This window comes from Taeniopygia guttata, chromosome 2 (genome assembly GCF_048771995.1).
Source record: "Taeniopygia guttata chromosome 2, bTaeGut7.mat, whole genome shotgun sequence".
NCBI classification, from domain to species: Eukaryota; Metazoa; Chordata; class Aves; order Passeriformes; family Estrildidae; genus Taeniopygia; species Taeniopygia guttata.
The window spans coordinates 99793159-99808012 of record NC_133026.1 but is presented as its reverse complement, the minus strand read 5'-3'; the positions used below and the strand labels follow the sequence as shown (position 1 = coordinate 99808012).

The window sequence follows — 14854 nt, the reverse complement described above, 5'->3', positions numbered from 1 at the left end:
CAGAAGATGGGTGTTATCTGCAGTAGTAGGCTAGGAGCACAACTATACTTTTTTTCCAGAGGAGAAATAAGAAAGGCTTTCCAAGTCAAAAGTCTCAGTTTCATTCTGCCTCTAATGGGATTGATTCTAGTTTTCTAAATTGGAGTGCAGACCTCAGAGCACCCAGATGGGTGCTTCTGTTTTAACTAGTGTGGTGCTGTCCTCTTTGCCTGAAGAAAAGTTCCCTGCAAAAATGTTTATCAAGAACAGTGCTCTGTAAGGACAACACTCAGTAATTCGCTGTACCTCCATAGAAATCTATGAGAACCTGTGAAAAAGATCATGGGTTCTTCAGGGGACTTACTGACTTTCTCCAACCCCTGAAAGGTTCAGCATCACTGATGTTGTATCAATTTCCTCTCTGAAAATGCAGTCAGAAGTATATCTCTCTATCACACTCTTTTGGAGAGATTTCAGCATAAAAGCTGCTTATTTTCTGGAGATTTTTCACCTTACACATGTGTAACAGTTATTGCAACACTGGCTGAAAGTCTTCTGAGCAGAATCCAGCATATTTGGATTTTTATTTGCATTGCCTTTTTTCTTCTGTTTCGGTGCACAGACCTGTGACTTACTTGTGGTCTTGATTTAAATTTGGTGGCTGACATATTTCCCTTTTTTCTCTCCACTTACACTTAACTTCAGATCCATTTCTTTGCTGTACCCTGTTTTCTTTGTTCATTGTTTTATTCTTGATAAATTGGCTATTTTCTATGATTTGGACCTCTGGGGACTTGAGATAGAAATTAATGTGTCATTTTTGTCAGTCACAGTTGATGTCTTGCATATCTACCTGCGTATGTAAGAATGGCTTATCTATCTGCAATTCCCAATCCTCTGACCTTTTCTTAATAATTTCATCCTTTTCTGTTTTATGTATTAATGTAATCAGACAAAGCATACCAGCAGAAAAAAAGGGGGGGGGGGGGGGAAATGGGCATTGCTTTCAGAACAGATGTTGTCATCTTATCAGTAAATCCATTCTTCCTTCATGATTCTCAAGTGAAAAGAATCCATCAGAAACTCTTGTTGGAGTATGCTGGAAATTCCACCTGTTGTTGTGTATACATAATAAAACTACTAACAAATAAAAGATTTGGCTTTATATGCATTTCTGCTTTTAAGTAGTTTAAAAGTAGGCAGATAACATACCTCTTTCTCAGATGATGGCAGAAATAAAGTAACAAGTAGAACCTGGCTTCAGGATACAAACTTCCTAGAAACACAATCCTTTAAAGTATTTATTTGTTTGAAGTCCTCTTTGTCTGTAAGAAACTACCTTTTCAATGAAGGAGCATTCCTTCTCCAGTTATATGGCCTCAACAGAAAAAGCCTGAACTGCCCAGCTGGATGAAGCACTTAGTTCATTTCTGGGGAAAGTGAGGACTCTTCACTTACTTCTCCCTTGCTAAAAGATAATAATCAAATCCCAGTCATTTCTCAAAATGTAAATAGAAGAGGGCATTGAAATTAGTCTTCTCTTTGCTGTGCACTGGAGACCAGTAAGGAGTGTGAAGGAAAGGAAATATATGGAATTACATTGGGTTTCAACATACTTAAAACAGGAAAAGCAATAAAAATGCTTCCCACGAACAGTGGAAGGTGTTGAGTGACATGGGCTGTGCCAGGAGACAGCACAGCACAACCAGGGTGACTGTCGCTGTGTACGAGAGGGGCTTCCCCTTATTTGCAGCTGTTTAATTGTCTTTTTATTCCATAATGGGTCCCCAGTTCAGGTTTTGCATTTCTTCCCAGGAGCTGCTCACATGTTTAAACTCCAGACCTTTCTCAACATGCATCTCCTTCGAGTTAAATGTGATACAGTTGCAGGTATCAATTCAAATCTGTGACTCACTCATCTGCAGGCCTTGGTTTGTGCTCTGAGCTAGAAGTGACTTACCAGATGCAGTTTTCTGCAGCAAAGTTCTTTCTGCTTATACAATTGTGTGAGCAATAGTGCATGTGTTATACATGTGCAGGTAATACAGAGTATTTCTCTCCAGAGTGATGACTTCCAGATCTGCTACCAACTTGAGAAGGTAAGGGAACTATGGAAACAAGGTGCTTTCCTTCCTCCCCTTTCTTCCCCCTGCACCAAATGGGGCTCTGCCTTTTAGCTCTTCCCAGTCCCCTATATCACTTCCCCTATACCGTTCTCTCCCAGAGGCACACTTTAGTCTCCAGCTCATAAATATTCCATGTATTATCTGGGGAGGGATGCCTTTCAGAAGAGTATGCTGAGATGTGATATAGAGCCAAATCTGCAGCTTTACTGCACTGTATTGCACTGACACACTATAGTCAGACCATGCCAGAGACATTCTGCTGACTCAGAAACAAAGTATGATGGTCCAGTATTTTGTGTGTTCCTAGAGTATCACAAACAGCAGTGTTTCACCATTTAAATAAACAGTCTTTCAGGTCACTGCATAACTTTCTGTTCTTGTGCAAGACGGAGTTAGGAGTAAATTGGCTTTGGTTTCTTGGAATGTTTGTGCCTATGTTGCATTGTGTTCTGTTCACAAAGCTCAAGGTTGATTTTTGCTCTGCCCATGTAAGTTGTTTGATTATGGTAAGATAAAATGTTATGGAAACTGTTTTTTCACTGATCTCATTTGTTGGTTTTACAGCAGACTTATTCCTAAGCCCAGTTAGTGAAAGTATATAGGTGTGGGGATCTTCTGGCTCTTCCATTTGTAATATTCTGTTCTATTTAAAGAATGGGACTAAATTGAAAGCATTCATCCTCTTTTATTTGTTTGGATTTTTCTTTATTCCCTGCTTACTGTCCTTTGCAAATTATAGCATGTTTGCTTTCTATTTTTCTTTTTGGTAGTTTGCAATACAGTTAGATGCCTTTCTAGGGATGAGTCTGAAACTATGTGTGTGATACAATGCACAGTGATGTGAATGGCCTGTTGTCAGCACTGGTTAAAGGACCTGTGACAAATCAGCAGTGGAGATGAACGGGGAGGAATCAGTTTACAGCTAGGAAAACCACAATGGCAGTTGTATTGGGCAGTCAGTGTTCTCTTGGTGTGTTTTTTATTGCCCAAATGTCAGTGTTTCTCAATGGCTTGCTCACAGGAAAAGGAGTCAAGGGAATTCTCAATGTCCGAATCACAGAACATGTGCTATTGTTTGAATTCTCCTCAGTTTGTGAGCTGGTCACAGCATGCTGTAATCATGTATCATGCTGATTTGTGGTATCTGTTATGCATTACTTCTGTTTCTTATGACTTTTGTCTTCCTTATTTACACAGGACAAGCAAAAGGGCAAACTAGATCAGGAAGAAGAGCTTTGAAATGTAGCTTTAATGAAGAATTCATTACCTGGTTTGGCCTTGGGTACTTTATACATGTCTTTCAGTTCACCTGTCTGTGAAAATAAATGGAGTAGTGCCTTTCTAAAGACCTTGTAAAAGCTGTTACCCTGTTTGCTATTAAAGGTTACTGTGGAGGAGTCATAGGCTTTTTCAGTACAATGCAGTCATAGATATCAGTTTGTCTTTCTGATGGCAGTGAAGTAATTGCTGGTGCCACTCTTTGCCGCGGACATCATTATTCTGTCTAGAAAATATCAGTAGAGCTTCAATACTTCTGGTGTTTGGTGTGGTACAGATACAGGTCTGGTCCTTCTCAATTCTCACTGTACAGCACATCAAATGAACTCTGCTCCATTTCACTACAGCTTTACATGAGAGCAAATTAAAAGTTTGTAAAAACTGGGATGTGAATCCTATAGTCGGATTTAGTAAAAGTAAAATAAATGCAGCCAATATCTTTTCATTCCACTTTATAAATTAAATATTTTTAAATATTGTTTAATATTGTAGATGTTTTCAAGTTTCTAGAAAAATATTTGCATTAGAATTAAGGACAGAAGTAAAGCAGTATAAGCATCTTATCTAATCTGTGATGCAGAGATTGTTGCAAGTTCCTCTAAACAGCAGAGGAAAATTTAGAATGTGATTGAGGAATATTTTTCCCTAACCAGCTCAATTCTCTGTCCACAGTGACAAAATACACCATGTTGGAAAAGAATTAGCTCACAGTTTTGACTTTAATGTGCATAAGGACCAGTGTGTAAAATGTGACCAATTCAAACGTCATTAAGAACTATTTTCTCTATCTGTAATAACAGTAAAACTGTGTTCAGTAGTCAGTGTGTTTTTACTGTGTGCCAAATGTAGACAAAGCCTGAGTTGTTCATTGTGAAATGCAGACACCAAAGAGCTTTTAAATGTGGGAAGTCTATGACCAACATTAATGCTTGTTGAACTGTCGGGAACAATGTAGATATTTATGTAGATATTTTCCAGTAATGACTTTGAGGGTTATTTGCTTTAGACTCTGTAAAACAAACATAATACACCCATCCAAATGTCAGATGCTTCTCTTAATAGAAAGAGTATTTTCCATGGAGGATGCTAGAGAGGAGCCAAGCTAGATGATAAGAAAGCACCCACATGAGTCAAAGAATATTGTCTTCAGAAGGTTGCCTGTAGTTAGTTCAGACTGCATTTCAGAAGCATCAGTGAAGGCAGCAGACCAGTATCCATCATATCAGTTAGAAGAGTTCATGCAGGAGCTGTTTGGATTGCCAGTGATCCAGCAGCCTAGGGAGAAAGTGACCATTGAGGTTCTGAATTGTTAGATGCAATAATCTGTCTCTAAAATGGATAACTCAGTGTAATCTGTGGTTATTGCATTTAGAATAGATACAGGAAAGTATCTCTTTTTTTAGTAATTATAGTGCAGGTAGGCAGTGTTTGAATGGAGTGTCCTTCTGTAGGATTGACTGCTAAGATTATATATGCTATTTAGTTTCCTGCTGATTAAACTGTATTACAGTTTCATCTGCCACCTGGCCATTTTAGGCATGCAAAGCAATAGACCTGGGTGGACTGTGCCTTACAGAAAGGCTTGGCCTTCTCTGAGGTTTTATCAGAAGAGGAGCATGAGAAGAGTCACACCCTTAATCAACATGGCTGCATTGATACAGAGCTCTTCCTGAGAGAGTTTTCCAGAAAGGCTTTGGAGAAATATGTTCAGTAATCTCCTCCATCCACAAGCTCTAGTGGGGATGACTTTCTGCATTCTTAGCGGGGGGGCAGCCCCTCTGCAGTCTCTTTTCATGCAGACAAGTGCAGCCACTCTGCCATTTATCCCATCTACTGCAGATAGTGCAGCAAAATCTTGTAATTAGAGAAGAAGAATTGCAAAAAGTAAAGGGACTTTTCAGAAGAATTGAAAAGCCTATTATTAAAGCTCAAATTATTTTCTTTATTTTGTAGTTCCAAAATACCCTTTTCTAAGCTGGCTTACTCTTCTTTACTTTTATTTTGTTAGGTCTGTTGCTTGATCTGACCTTTAAAAAAATCTCTCTTGAGTGGCTGTGATTTTTATAGGGGAACACATTCTGGAATAAGAACAAAAACAGTATAGGCGTTCATTTTCATGTGTAATACTTCATTGTCTTAAAATAAGCATTTTCTTCTAGTTACTGTGGTTGTTAGTTGAAAGCTGTTAGAAAAATTTCTACTTACTTAATTTGTGATGTGATAGAACTGGGAAGGAAAGCAACTATTAATGATAACTCTTAACGTAAACTTGTTTTCCAGTGGTGAGGCTTATGCTCTTTTCTTTGTCGTGCAGTGAGTAGTCTGAGCATAAATCATGTTTGTATTTAAGGTTCACATTTAAGCAGTGTCCAGAGTTGTCACTGAATTTTCAACTAAACTCACTATTTTTAGTGCGGATTTTCCAGCTGATACTAGGAGGTTCTGCCTGTGCAGATCTTTGCATGTGTAGTAGCTAGTCCTCCTAAAAGAATATATTAATGGAATTTCAAATAATTTTGAGAATTATTTCTGAGGGCTGAAAGGTATAGCATAAATGGTAACATGTTTGAATTAAACACTAGTTCTTTATGGGAAGTGCTGATTGCATGTTGCAGAGTTGAACCAGCCAACATTTGTAATTCACAGATATGCCATGTCTTATTTTTAATCTCACAGCAAGATACACTACCACTGTGCATGCTGTACTGACTTGCTCTTATTTTACTGCTTCCAATGTGTGAACTTGGAAGGGGACAGAAGGGAAGTCTTGGGCCTGCCTCGTGCATCTGCTGCAGCAGCCAGTTTCTTAACCATGTTATAGCTGCTACCAAACTTACTGGCTCTGATGAATGGTCCTTGTTCCTCTGGAACTGGACACTGACACTCAGTCTCAAAGTGGGAGTAAAAAGTTATATTCAGTTGAGAAAACTTCAGATAATTTCAAAAGGTCCTTACATATCCTGTTGCAGGTGATTAAATGAGCCATGGCAATCCTTCAGAATTGCATACATAGATAAGTTTTGTCTCTGCTTCTTCCAATGCTTGAGCCTGAGAGAAACCAAGGCATAGAATTGGTCAAAAAAGCCTTTTTTCTGGCCGCAAAGGACAGAGGTCATTAAACATGTCTCTGTTTCCCTTTTCTTCATCAACCCCAACTCTGCAGCAGATGACCAGATGGCCACAGGGCATGTTTTGTAGCTACAAGATAAATCTCATGGCAAGCAATTTCCTTCCATCAGTTACATCAGACACATGCATAAAAATTTAGATTTATTTCCCAATTAAAAAAAAAAAAACCTGAAAACTGTTCATGAAAAACACTGCTTTATGTGGCAGATGGGAGAACGTGCTTCTTCTTGTAGTGCAGGGCAGCCAAAATGGTTTGTGGTTCTAAAAAAGTTTTAGTTTTTGAGAAAGTACAAATCCAGTCATATTGAATATAAAAGATCAGGATCATCTTTTTCTTCTGGACTTCATAAGAAATGTGTAGCATTTGGACAATGCCTCCTGTATGACCTGAGATGATGATAGGTGAGAAATAGCAGGCACCCCTCCAAGGAGTTACAAAAAATACTGGCATGTGCTGTTAAACCACTTAAAAATATAATCAGGCAAGACAATGAATAAGATTAGAGAAATGTGGTAGTTTGTAGAACTGGTGGCAGTGGTTGACTGCTTATATCCACCAGCAGACCTTGTTCACAGGGGAAGTTGGAAGAAAGCTGGCTATTACTAGAACTTTGTTTGCTCTAAAGGAAGAGGGCCCAACAGAAGGGAGCTTCAGATAGCAGTAGTGGGCATTTTGATGTATATTTTTAATACAGCTAAAATAAGATTTTTAGAAGTATAGCTAACGCTTAAACTCTCATTTGGGGTTCTTGGTTTGTTTCATTTTGTTCAGGGATTTTTATAAGCACTTTCCATGCATTCTTTCTTTCCTTTCCATGGTTTTTCTAGTTGCTGTTTTGGAGCAGTGTGCTTTTGTTTAAATGTACTTGTAAAGTTTTTTTAAAATATCTTTTAATTTACTAGAAACATACTGAGTTCTATCATTGCTTATCGGTGTACAGCTGGCTTACTTTTCTTTTCATGCCTCATGCTTTTGTTTTCATTCATCAGTAAGACAAAAGATTCAATTGACATTGCTATAAATGTTTCTTACCAGACTATGGAAGGTGTACATTAGAGATTTTGTCAGAGGTTTTTCCTGGGATCTTCCATAACACTGCCCATGTATTTTGTACAATGGGACATTGAGATAATGCATCTTTCACCTTAATTGCCTGGGAATTAAGTTCGCAAAGCCAAGAAGTACCATTTTGTTTCTAGCACATTTTTGAAGGTGCATGTAAAGGATGTGACCTGCCCTGTGTCACTGTGGGTAGGCCAGAAAATGGTTTGGAAATGTTTCCTGTGTTGCTAACCATTTTAATCCTTAGGAGCAGGGGAGGGAAAAGTAAATAAAAAGTGTAATCTGGCCATATTTAAGATGTTGGCATGTTTATTCTGCAACTGGTGTTAAAAATTACATTGTTCTAAAAGAACCAAGAATGCCCTTAGAGGTTGGTATTTATGGCCGTTTTCTTGCCCTTTATCAGTCACAGCATATGAGCTGGGAATCTAAGTGAGTAGTCAGCTGAATATACACATGGCTAGGTTATCTCATTTCTAGCTGCCTGCTTTGTTTATCAAGCACTTATGTAACATTCAGAATTATATCAAGGTGGGGCTGAGCTTTGTATTCACATGCTGTTATCCTGCTGCTGATAGGGGAGATGAGCAGAGTGGGGTGTGAGGTGGTTAAAGGGATGCCTCCCCCTGCTCTCTCTCCTCTCCTAATCTTAAGACCTCAAATCTACACCCCATCTCTCATCTGATTGCTAGCAATTGCACTGCAAGGCTGTGGGACTTCATGCTTCGCACTTCTATCAGCAGCATAGAGGCACAGAGCTGAGGCTGCAAAGGCAACAAGTGCCAGACTATAAACATTGATTTGAATGCTATCAAGCTGATTTGGGGTTGGAGATAGACCAGGGATTTTCAATACTTGTTCATAATTAAGAGTGTAAACAGAATTTCATGTTTATATACCCCAGATACAAAAAAAAAAAAAAAACAAAAACAAAAAAAGAGAGAGAAAGGAAAAAAACGAGGCTTTTAAAGCTCTAGTTTGAACTCCTTGAAAATAAAAGAATTCAGTGGTTAGAGTGGAAAGGAAAATGACACTCCTGCAAGCATTAAATCATTCAGTTTCCTTGTTTTCTTCCTCTCCCTCTCCATCACACACAGTTGCACGTAAAAACTCTGCTGCAGAGCACTGTTTTTCATTCTTCTCAGAGACTATACCCTCCTTCTGAACACATATGCATGTAACGTGTTTTGTTTGTCCTTTCCTCCCCCCACCACGGCAGGATGTTAAAAAAAAGGGTTTGCCAAAAAGAGTTATTAAAGTTAATAATTGCCTGTTCAATTAAAGACCTCTCAAATGGTAACACAGCAAATTATTTTTTGCATAAATAGGTTGATATGGACTCACTGTGACCATTCCTTAGTCATGTAACTCACAAGCAGCTAACTGTAGCCAGCCTAAACTGGTTTCAGGATTCTGCTGGAATTTTTTGGTCAATAACTCATAACCTCTCTTGAGGCTTATGAAAATTCCTTTTTAGCTGTGGTAGTTGCTAAGTAATGTCCCTTCTTGGATAACAGTTTAGGCACCAATCCTTAAATTGATAGTTTGCATACAAATTGCTAAATTTATGCAGGGAGCCTTTCTGGATAAAGCCAGATAGTTTATTTGCTGTTTTTTACAAGAGAAAGGCTTGAAATCTCTGCTTTAGCTGCTGATAGCCATCTGAACTTTCCTTAACTAAAAGTTCATATCTAAAATAAAATCTGAATCCCAATTTCCGTACAGCCTTCATTACTCCCTCTAAAAGCTTTAAAAACTTTTAAAACAGGCCTTCCTTTTCAATTTTGGAATTTTTATTCATTACTTCAAATTTAAACCATTAATAAAAGTGCATTAATACAGATACCAGACTTCTGCCATCCCTGTTTCTAATTTGGTTTTCCCTTGAAACTAACTTCAGCTCAGCTGGTGACACTCCTAGACGCAGTACTTTGAACATCTGAAAATTTTTACTTTAGAGAATTAAAACCCAATCTTTTGTAGAAAGAGATGTAACCACTTTCTTGAACTTACTTTGATTTTGAGTTTTAGCATAAACTTGGATTTTTTTCAGAGAAAGCTCTATGTCAGATTTATGTTGATGCAAAATGCTTCACACAGAGTTGAGTTCTGTGGCAACGTCAGTAAAATCAGAATTTCTTAAAAGGCATATTTACATGATGACTTCTGTGGCATAGAGAAATAGTTTGTATAGAACATGTGAAAGCTGTTAGAGCCAACAGGAGGTATGTAATCATATTATAAATTTCTGTTCTAAATTCTAGGCATTCTTACATAGTATAGTCCAAATGTCTGACATTTTCAGTTAAATTATCATTAAAGCACCTTAAAAATAAATTGAGCATATTAAGCATTTTTGTCTTTCCCCTTACCCACCATTAACTGCAAGGTAAAATTTTAAATTTTCAGTGATGCATTTCAGGAGGCCGAGTGAGATGAACAGGACATGCTGTAGAATCGTACGTCGCTCACCCACTAACAGGGACCTTTTTTTCTGTGAGTTTCCATAAATTAGATGTGGAGCCAAAGCAAGCAGAAGCTATTTTTAGTGCAGCAGCAGCACTGCAGAACAGAAGCTGGCGAGCTTCACGTGTGTCAGGCTGAATCAAAGGGAGTATCCCAGCAATGCACTGTAAACAAAACAAGGGCGCTGTCAAAAAACAAGCTTCAGGTACTGAAAGAACCCAAATCAAAGCCTCACACGAGAGGCAAATGCACCAGCTCTGTTTCTTAGGAGATTTTCCTATTTTGCAAACATGGGAGCCTAATAAGAATTCCATGTTTCCTGGTGTCCCATTGTCTCACTCAATGCAGTCTTTACCATCAGGCATTTTATTGAGAAATTTTCTCTTTTATATAGTAGTTTTCTGTCTTCTATCAAGAGTGTGGTCGTTGTCTGAAAACAAGTGAGTGTAGCAGAAGCACGTACAGCTGTCTGTAGAGCCACTGCCCAGGGGATGTCCTTGCTGTGAAAGCACAGCTTTACAGTTTGGGAAATGTTTTTTAGCAAGCAGAAGAGTAATATGAGCAAATGCTTTCCTCTTGCACATGAATTGGATTGATATATTCTTCTATGAGTTTTCCCATTCATAACTGGTATTTTTATTTTGTGTGATTTTTGCATGAAATGCATCTGTCCTCAGAAATTATACATTAACCTGAGTAAATACTCAGTGAACCTTTCAAAGATTAACTTTTACTTCGTTTACTTTGTTTTCCATGTGTCTGCATGCTATCAGAGGCACAAATAGAAACTAGGTAGTTTCAAGACTGTCTTGTCTGTTACTCAGAATCACTTGCAAAGGCCATGCCGTGAAATCTTATGGTCAATCTGTAGCATCATCCTATTATTACTCAAGCAGCTGAGACATAACCTTTATAAAGGTTAAGAAAAGTATTGAAATTTTTCACTTCAATTGATAGCTAAAAAAAAAAAAAAACAACAAAAACCAGCTGCCTTCCCTCTTCCTGGAAACCACCTGTTCAGGTGATGCATCCTTTGTTGATCCTGCACATGCACATATTTTAATGAACTTCAGGGCTTGAGTTTGTTGGGGTTTCTCTTTCAGGAGCCTGGGAAATGGGAGAGTGATTGTTGCCCTTACAGTTATTGCAAATAGCTGTGGAAAAGGACTTAGGGAAAAGGTTGTCAGCCTGAGCTGAATTATATTATCTCCCTATAATAGCAGCCTATGCAAAGCAGGGTCAGATGAGATTAATGTACAATAGGCACATCAAGACAAATTCAAATATCAAAGCCAGTTGTGTCACCGATGGCACAAAAGAGCTCCTGAATGCAACAAGTTACCTCTCTGCTGCTTCTGACTGGGTTTTCCCCCTGGGCTAGGGGAAGAGTCACTGAAGCTGGTGTCTGGGTTTGGAAGGAATAGTGATATGGGCTCCTAGGCACATTATACATGACATGAGCCCTGTATAGGTGCTGTGAGTCTTCTTGGAATTGTGAGTTTAGTAGACTTTGATGTCAAAGAGGAACTGTAGCTCCATGTGACTCACTGGCTGTACATTTTTGTTTATTTTCTATTTTAGGCAAGTTGCAGGCAGGAAAAAAAATCAACTAGAATGTAATGTTGAGAGTAGAATGTAATGTTGAGAGTAGGAGAAGCTAAGAAACAAAGAGTAGAAACAGGAATTTTTTAAAGAATGTTTCATGCACTCTAAATTAATTCAATAATGATTAATTCTTTTTTCGTGGAACGTTTTGGGTAACTCAGCACTTGGAGCCAAGCATTTGTAAACTATTCGTTCAGATGGTTTTTTGTGAGCTTTTTTGGTTTTGTTTTTTTTTTTTTTTTTAAGGAAAGTATTTTGACTTTTTGGGGCTAGGTTTGGAAGTGCCCGTAGCGCCAAACCAAGGGAGCACCCACCTGAACTCAGAATTCACAGTTGCTGCATGAACTGAGAATCTGCATGTACCATACTGCCTTACTGTAAGCTACAATAACAAGATATGGCCATGAATGTTACTGAATAAACCCCTGAACTTACTTCTTTTCAGTTCCCTTGCACAGATATGCTGCCTCATTCCAGTATCCATCTCTTCCTCTAAAATGAAAGCTGCAACACATTTTCATGCCTCTTTTTGCTAGAATGGCTTCTACCATTGTAACTTCAAAACACAAATAAACTGAAAACATTTTGATTTGAAGTAACTGTAAATCACAGGAAAGTAGTTGGTTGTCAGCTAGAATTTTTGTGGTGTGTTTAGGTCTCAGAAAAACAGAATTTGGAGAGCAGTACCTAATTGTTATTTGGTCGATGCTAGCAAACATTGTGCTTTCTGTAACAAGTAATTTGCTGTTTATTCCCAGCATATCTGCCACAGCGAAACAGAAGTCAGTAATCACCTACATGTTTGTGGCCAAACGAAGTGGCCTTGCAGTGCTGACACTGCTTAGGAGGGCTGGGAGTTGTGTGTATTGCAACCGCTGCATTTCCTGTCCCAGCCCCGGGAGGAAGCCAAGGCAGGCAGCAAGGGTGGGGAATCTCCTGCTCACTGGATGCCGTGCTGGCCTTTCAGACACACATCTCAGTGTTATCAGGAGTAAGCAAAATAAATAAATCAGTGTGCTTGCGAGGCTGTACGTCACATCCAGCTCACAAATTATAGCTTCTACAGCTCAGCTCGCCACTAAAACACCCATAAAACAGATTTTACTGAATGAAACATAGAGCAGAGATGGCACACTTAGGAAGTAATTGCACTGAGCTCTTAGTGATGCAAAAAATTGCAAGTTGAAGTAATAGTTGCTGTGAAACTGCTAGCTACAGGGGAACATAGAACAGATGCTACTTTACTCAGATACTAGGATACAATCTTTCAGTGGGTCAGTTATGACATGTATGTAAACAAAAAATCTATTAAAAGCCATCATATTAACATACGGCAATATAATTGTAAAGGAAGAAGATTTCTTGAAAATTTGCTGGGTTAACATATGACTGCTTAAATTAACTTTGGCAGATAGAACTGTTTTAATTAGGTAGTGAATTAAATACAACCAGATCAAAGCTGGCATTATTATATATAGTTGCAAAACCTTTGCAGGGACATAGTATTTGTAAACTCCTTGTAAGAGCAAGAGATGTAATTTTCTGTTCCACAGTCTCTGATGAAGAAGCTGCTGTACATGGGCCTTAACTTTCCACTGATTTACCAAATTCAGAAGTTTTCCACCCCCCCCCCTCCCCCCCCCCGTATTTCTTCTCTTGCCAGCTCCTTTTCAGGCTCTTAGAATCTTTTGACACAGACTACAGGTGCAATTGTAGCCCGTGTGGACACACCCAGCCTGCCATTAACCTAACCAGTCTGGGCACCTGTGCAGAAAAATAAGCTTAAATACAGCCAGGTTTCTAAAATACAAGACTCAGGTGCTAAAGCCTTGACATAGCAGATATACTGCTATCCATAACTGAGCTAGCTAATTTAAATTTCAGTAGACGTCTGCAGTGATTCTCTGTATGCCTGTGGATCACTATGAAGATAATATCTGAGGTATAATTTTCTCAAATACATACTTATGTACCTATCCTGGGGGTGTTTTTTTTTTTTCTCTTTGTAATGTGAGTTTCGTAAGATCTACTTCAGCATTTCCTCTTTCTTATCCAAATGGTCTTTTCTTTGATATTTATCTCTTTTTATTTCTTCATTTCCACATCTTGCTCCATTATTCTCAACTCACATAATTTGAAGTAATGATACTGGATTTCCTAACACATTGGGAAAAACCCTTCTTACTTGTTCTACAAATGTGATGAATTTAGGAGCCTCCACACCCCTTGATGAGCTTCAAAGATAAATTGCAAAGTGTGCTTGATTTCATTCTAAGAAAGAAGGTCAGATTGCTGGATTAATTTCACTGGGAGTAGAATAAGCTCACAGCTGCATGTTTACCTAGATTCATAGAATCATCAAGGCTGCAAGAGACATGTAATATCACCAAGTCCAACCATGAACCCAACACTACCCCTGTAAAACCCTAAACCACATCATCCAGGGCTGGATCCAGACCCCTCTTAAACACCTCCAGGGATGGTGATTCCACCACCTCACTGGGCAACCTATTTCAGTGCCTGACCACTCTAAGAAATTACTTAATCCCTCCAGCAGCTGAAACATGGCTAGACACTTGTTTCATGAGCTAGACACAGGGCAGAAAAAAGTCTGCCCCTATGAGATTAAACATCAAAAAATCTTTGTTATAAATACCCTACAGAAGACAGAAATATCCTTATTTTCTGTAAAATAATTGAGTAAGGCATACAGGTGTTTTTCGGCTGTTGTTAATTGTCTTTTGTTCGAGTCTCTGTACATTTTCTTAGAAATGCTCAGTTATTTCAGTAATTTTAAGTAATATCAGCTGGCTTGCTTTTAGTTGTTGCATTCCTTATTGTATACCATGTATAGAAAGAACTACCTACTGCATATGCAACATGCAGAAATGGAGCTGAGGAGGTGATATTTTTTGAGTTGTCATCATTGCTACAAACTACAGTTCATCTGTATCCTCTTTCTAAACTAAACCCTTGCTGTCAGCAGAACGTCATGCAAAGGTTCCCCTCCCACAGCACTGTCGTGCTTGTGTCCTACAGCAGAACTGCTCTTGCTTACAGAGGGCCTCCTCCTTGGGGCTAGATTTGCCCCCCTAGTCTTAACCTTTAAATGACAGATGAATTAAACTTGGAGTTTGTATCAAGCAGCTACTCATCACTGATGGATTTAACCACTTTAATGAAAAATATACATGTTTTGTGTTATCAC

General features: G+C 38.6%; 1 protein-coding gene across 3 annotated transcripts in view; it reads left to right on the top strand.

Moving 5' to 3' along the window:
* GNAL (G protein subunit alpha L) overlaps positions 1 to 14854 on the top strand; it is a 182329-nt gene that overhangs the window by 135137 nt on the left and 32338 nt on the right. The window lies entirely within an intron of this gene.